Consider the following 6,719-nt stretch of genomic DNA (forward strand, 5'->3'; position numbering starts at 1 on the left):
GCATTCTTTGCTCTTTCCGAATCTCCTATTCTACAAAATGTTTCATCTTTTATAGGACTTCAGAAACTAATCAAGGCCCACCCAAATAGGGGAAGATATGTCATCACCTTATCCAGTTTAACAACCACTCTCGATTACATCACACCTCTACGGAGATGATCTAATTACAGTTTCAAACATACAGTACTGAATGGGGATTAGAAGAAATGGCTGCCTTTACAAAATGGGATTAAGATTAAAACATGGCTTTTCTAGGGGACATGCATTCTTTCAAACCAGCACATATATGTATATATTTCAGTACTGATTAACACAAGAAAATGAAGATGTATTGGGAATGTTCATAATCTACTAGAAAATTATGTTTTTTGGTTGTCAAATTTGGCATAAGAAGGTTTCCTTTTGTTAATGAAGAAATAAAATGATCAGGAATATCACATTATTTCCTTACATTAGCTCCACTGCTGTCCATGAACACATTTGGCCTAAAATGAGAGGACAGATGAACAGATGAATCCCTTTATAAAAATCAACTCTAGGCCAGAGAAGGCTTTGGTTAGAATAATTACTGGCATCTGCAGATGGAATGAGCTGCAGAGCAATGTTTAATACATCTCAGCTTTTCTTGTTTAACATTTACTGAGACTAGGCAATGTACTAGTAATGTGAAGACAGCATTGTTTTTCTTCAATAATAGAGCTAAAGTGGATGCAGCCAGAGGCAAATGGGTTCATGCTGAGAACTGAGCAGTGCCAAGCAGTCTGCAGTCCCTGCAGGTCTGTGAAGGAGGTCAGTAGCCCTGGCAGGCACCAGGCAGCTTTAAGAAAAATATAGAAAACACTTCTGATTGTACTCAACATAGCAAAAACTTAAGTGACTTTCTACATTGCAAATCATGGCACTACAATAATGGAAGGACTTACAAAAACACAATGACCTTAATGAAGATGAGCTCCTTAGTAACCTATTGGAAATAGAACTAAAACAAAAGGAAATGGTTCTGGGCAATCTTGACCCTGAGAATGCCCTTCTACCTGCAGGATTCCCACAGAAGAACCAGACTTCAAAGTCTGCCACAGGACCATTTGATAGACTCTACCTCCTTTCATACCTGGAGAAGAAAGCACTAGAGCATAAGGACAGGGAAGACTATGTACCCTACACTGGAAATAACAAATGACAAATATTTATGCATAAATAGAAACCTTCACAGACTTTTACAGAATGAAAGATATCTCTGGATGCAAAATTAGAAGAAGCTTTAACAAATGCTCCTGATATGGAATTGTGTGATCTTACAGCTATTCTTGAGCTACACAATTTGATAACAAATACCCAATTCTGTAAAATAGTGGGATGCAGTAATGGTGTCAACCAAGAGCATTTTTCAAATGTGGTAAAAAGTGAAAAGATTCTTCCAGTATTTGATGAGCCACCACATCCACCCGATGTTGAAAAGAATTTAAAGAGAATTAAAGAAAACCTTCTTGAAGTTAATTTGAATAAATCAAGAATATTCCAGTTCCAACCCTGAAAGATTTTACATAGGCTTTGGAAACCTACACGCATGAAATATTTCAGTCTTACAGCTACCAGGAGCAATGACCTCATTCTATTGCTTTAGCCCATATGCTGAAAGTGAACAAAACTTTGAAGAGTTTAAATGTAGAGTCCAACTTTATTACAGGAGGTGAAATTCTGGCACTGATTTTTGCTTTAAGAGATCATTAAACCTTGGCAGAGCTCAAGACCAACGATCAGAGGCAGAAGTCAGGGACAGCTTTAGAATTGGAGATAGCCAAGATGCTTGAGGAAAATACAAATATCCTTTAATTTGGATATCAGTTTACACAGTAGGGACCTTGAACCAGGGTTGCCAATGCTATTACCAAAAAAACAAGACAAAACAACAGCTTAGTTCACAAAAACAAGTCTAAAGAGACGACCAGTAAGTCTTCTAGGTATAGTCTTTGAAAGATTTTGAAAGATCACTGGGGCTTCATGTCACTGATATCAGATGTAAAATTTGCCTGAGTAGAAGAGAGAAGACCGGAACTCTCTTATTCTTTTTGTTTAATTCTATGTATCTTTTTTCTAGTTTAAGTTGTAACCAGTTTCAAATTGTAAAATCAATAGTGGGTAATTTTTGTTTTATCAAGCCTTATTTCAACTTTCTGCTAAAATCAATTTTAATTTAGCTTAATTGAATGGCTTATGATGAGTCTTGGGTTAAAGAACATGCATTTGTAAAAAAGTTGCAGAAGTCTTTTGTCTAGAATAATTTGAACATTTTGAGAATCAGTCTTCTAAATCAAAAAGAGATGTTCCTGATACCAAAATTGCTACTTCTCAGTTAGGTATAAGTTGCTTTAAAAAGCTTCCCTTTTCCATGACTTGTAAATTTTTCAAGATTCTTAGACTACATGCACTTGGAAAGCATATGTTCTGTGTTCTTTTCTTTGTATCAAAAGAAAAAATGCCAGAATTTTTAAACAAATAAGTTAAAATCTGGTCATCTGTTTAAGACCAAAAGCAAGTCTAGGAGAGAGAAAATGGTCTTCAGCACATTCCAGGTTATTACATTTGTCTGAGGTGTTTCAGCAACATCTAGATATTTTTTTAAACAAAGTCATCAGCTTTGACAGGTTATGTACTTTGTTATGTTGATTACAGTTTTGCATTTTAATAATGTGGGCATTATCAAATTTTCATGAAATTTGTTAGTTAAAAAGCATCTAAGTAGAAAAACTATTTTCTTCCCTATAAAAAAGCATATGCTCAACTCAGTTATTTAGGGTAAACCTTTAAAGCAAGCTTTTATTAAACAGATCAAATCACAGATAATAAATATGACGGAGTTCTAAGTCCGAGGTGCTTGCAAAACAATTATTTAAACTGGTGGTTACTGTGAGTAAATTAGAAACTGGCACATGTATAAATTACATAGTGTTGCATAGTATAGTAAGAATTTCTTAAATGCAATGCAGAATTGGATAAAGAGTATTTAATCACTACTACAAATTTTCCAACCAAGGTGTTGAAGAAAGCTGCTATTCTCTTTAAGTCAAATTTAATATTTTTCATTTCATCTTGTATTTTTAATCCATATTTTATAAAAGTAATTTCTCATAACAAAAGTAGCCTTCCTGGTGCTAAAGTATTAAAGTGAAAAATTAAACTGTATTCTGTGGTGGGGAGACTGATGTGAGACTCTAGAATTGATATACATTATAGAGGATTTGGACTTTTTTTCATGCCCCATGCCAGGGCAGCCCTTGGAGCACATATTGGAGAAGTATTTACTGCCAAAAGAAAAAGGAAAAGAATCTAAGTAATCTGACCTCAAAAATTAAGGTCAGGTTGTATCATTCGTTAGGATACTTTTCTAATGGGATAATCTGGTTTGGGAGCAGAGGGAGGTAGTTTGTTCATTCTTTTTTTAATTTTGACATTTTGACCCTGGTACCATGGGATCCAGAATGCCATCCTGACCAAAAGAGTGAAAAGAAGTGCAATAAATAAGGTATCAGTGGCTGAGAGAGTTCAAATAGAGTTGAGAGGCTACTCTGGAGATCAAGCAAGCTTCCGTTAGACATTGCTACCTACCATAACTTGCCAAACCCCAACCAAAACCATTCCTGATAATCCTAAAGAGCACCTGGGGCTTTATATAAGATTTTACAAAGGTTCCATGCACTAGGGTACTTTTCTGGAAACCTACAACCTCCAGGTGGGTCCCTGGACTAGATATGTCCTGAAATGCAGAGGGGCCAGCATGTCAAGTAGTTCCAGAACGTCAAGTAGTTCCATCTCCCTACCCCATATTACTGACAGCCCCTTCCAGCATGAAAAATATTAGAATGGACATAGCCCAAATACCCCTAAAGAGTGGGAGAAATAGAAAAGGTGATGGCAGAGTAACACAGAGAAGGTAGGGTTTAACAAATGAATATAACTGCTGGATCATTATATTGATGTTTCTTTTAATCTCCAGTATCTTAGAGCAGCTAGAAGTAAAAACCTAAAATGATGAAATTGTAACCCATACCAAACTCTGAAATCTGTTCTACAACCATTCTTTTAAAATATGCTTTCAAAATTGCTGCTTTTTTGAGTACATTTTATGTTTCACAAAAAAGGAAAAAAAAAACCATTTCTTCTAGTCCCCAGTGTTTGGGGGCAGCTAGATGGAAAAATACGAACTAGTGGGATGGTAACCCACAAACTCTGAAATCTGTTCTGTAACTATTTGTTGAAGTGTACTTTGAAAATCATTGCTTTTTCTTTCTTCTTCCTCCCAGAAGTTTTTAAAATATAGAATTAGATAGAATCCTGCCTAGAATTTTGCATCATACTTATGGAAATAGCTTCACTTGTTTATCAAAGTATGAAGCAATTGGTAATTTGTTTGTACCATCCCAGTTCTGAACTACCATACTTCATTATATAATTGAAAGAAAAGATTTCTTCATTAAGTAACTTTGAAGATGAACATTCATCCAGTTGAATATAGAAAATCAAGAATTGCAATTATAAAGGAGAAAAATGGTGTTTGCTTTGATCTTTCAAAATGTGGCCGCACTTTACCTTTTAGTAACTTTCAGTATTTCTACCTTGCTCTAAAATTTTATGATAGAATAAATATATCAGGCTCTTGAAATAGCCTTGATTATTAAACCAAAGATTTTCCAAGACTAAGTTTTGTGGCCTAACCAATTTAAGCTTATCTGGTTATGTACAAGAATATGCCTTTTATTTTTTAAATTGCTGTTTTTGAAAAGCTTTTAATTACCCATTTTATATAAGTTTATGTGCATATTCATCTGAAATTCAATTTTTTCTATGTCTATGAAATTCTATGTATTTAAAACTCTATTAATGGTTGATATTGGCATTATTAAAATGGTTTTGGTGCAATATATTTGTAGCCAAAGCCTATTAGAAGTCTACAGTATAGGTGAAATCTGGTTTCCAAGGGTGCCTGTCTTTGACAAACTAAACATTTCTTGTTAAATAAAGTAGTAAATTGTTGGAGATTTCTAAGGAGAGTTATCTTGGCCATTGAATTGCAAGTTCTTGTTATTTGAGTGAAATAACCCTCATTCTTGTTTTGTCCAGGAGGTGCCCTCTGGAAAAATTACCTGTAAATAGAACTTTGTAAACTGTTTTCCCATTGACCAACTACCTGATGTGTTCTCATTTAAAAAGGGGCATCTATGATAAAATAAAAATAACACACATTTTGACAGAATACAGTCATGTTCTAGTGTACATTATATTTAACCCTTGCTGCAATTAAAATAAAATGAAAAGGGGGTGCAAAGTAGCTCAGTGGTAGAATTCTTGCCTGTCATGTGGGAGACCTGGGTTCGATTCCCAGCCCGTGCACTTCCCAAACAAACAAACAAACAAGCAAACAAAGAAACAAAACACCAACCAAACAAAAATTCAACAAATGGTGCTGCAATAAGGGGATACTCACATGGAAAAAGAATGAAATGTGACCCCCACCAGACAGCATACAAAAAATAAATAAATAAGCAAAGAAAGGAAAAAATGATAAGAGCTAAAAATATTTTTTTTGGTTAGCTAAGGAGTCATTGAATTAAGTATCATTTATATGTGTAAATTCAAGAAGCCCAGATTTATAAGATCAAAGGAACTTAACAAGTAGGTGAGTGTCCATTGTATTTTTACTGTTATGATAGATACAAGAGAAAAAGAGTTAATTTTACTAAGAAAAGAGGACTGGTTTGTATGAAACAGTGAGTGGCCAGTATATTAAAGAAAATAGAGGATGGAATATAATCAAGGGCTACATTGTAGAGGAATCATAAAATAAAACAAGTGTTAAAGGAGACCAAAGATGGGAGAGGTAACTGTCAGCTGGAATATTTAAGAAAGAAACTACATGGTCATAATAAAATTTGATTGGTCTTCTAATATGCAACCTACCATAACTACTCTTAAAGTTGAGGTTTTAGAAGAGGACAATCTATTTAATGTATATTAAGTTAAATTTTAAAACAGCAGCATTTTCAAATGGAATATTTAGTATGATCTATTTTCTATAAAAATACATACATAAACAAATAAACAAACAAACAAATAATTAATATCTGGGAAGCCCATAGTCCAAACTATAAGTGATTATATCTAGGGTAAAGATAAGAGATTTCACTTTCTAAGTCATGTATTTCCGTATCATTTAATTTTTTTTCTAACAAGCATGAATTATTTTTGGAATCAGAATAGAATGAAGTCATATTAGACTTTGTGATGAATTGTTTCTTTCTGAATTTCAAACATCCTTACAGTACAGAACATGTTTACATCTGGATATATGCTGGAAATCACTATTCCTGGACAGGTATTAGAAAATAAGAAGCGACATAAAAATGAGTGCAACAGATATTAAGATGAATGGAGAATATCATGGACAACAATATCCCAATAATTTTGGAAATCTTTTGAAATGGAAGAAAGAAAATGACTGATACTGACATAAGAAATAAAATGCCTTCATTGACTTAAAATTACTAATTGATTAAATCAGTAATTAAAATTCTTACCACCCAGAAAACACTAAACTTAGACAGTTTTACAAATGTTTTCTACCAAATATTTAAGTAATAGAATATGCTAACTTTTAAAAGAACATAAAAAGAGATACTATTTCCAGTAATTTTAGTTAGTATAAATTTTTTTACCAACACTGG

The 6,719-nt window shown here is 33.6% G+C and overlaps 1 pseudogene; it reads left to right on the forward strand.

Moving 5' to 3' along the window:
- Nucleotides 1-895: 895 nt before the first annotated feature.
- Nucleotides 896-6,418, forward strand: LOC143671780 (tropomodulin-3-like; annotated as a pseudogene).
- Nucleotides 6,419-6,719: the final 301 nt, after the last annotated feature.

Source organism: Tamandua tetradactyla, chromosome X (assembly GCF_023851605.1).
Source record: "Tamandua tetradactyla isolate mTamTet1 chromosome X, mTamTet1.pri, whole genome shotgun sequence".
NCBI classification, from domain to species: Eukaryota; Metazoa; Chordata; class Mammalia; order Pilosa; family Myrmecophagidae; genus Tamandua; species Tamandua tetradactyla.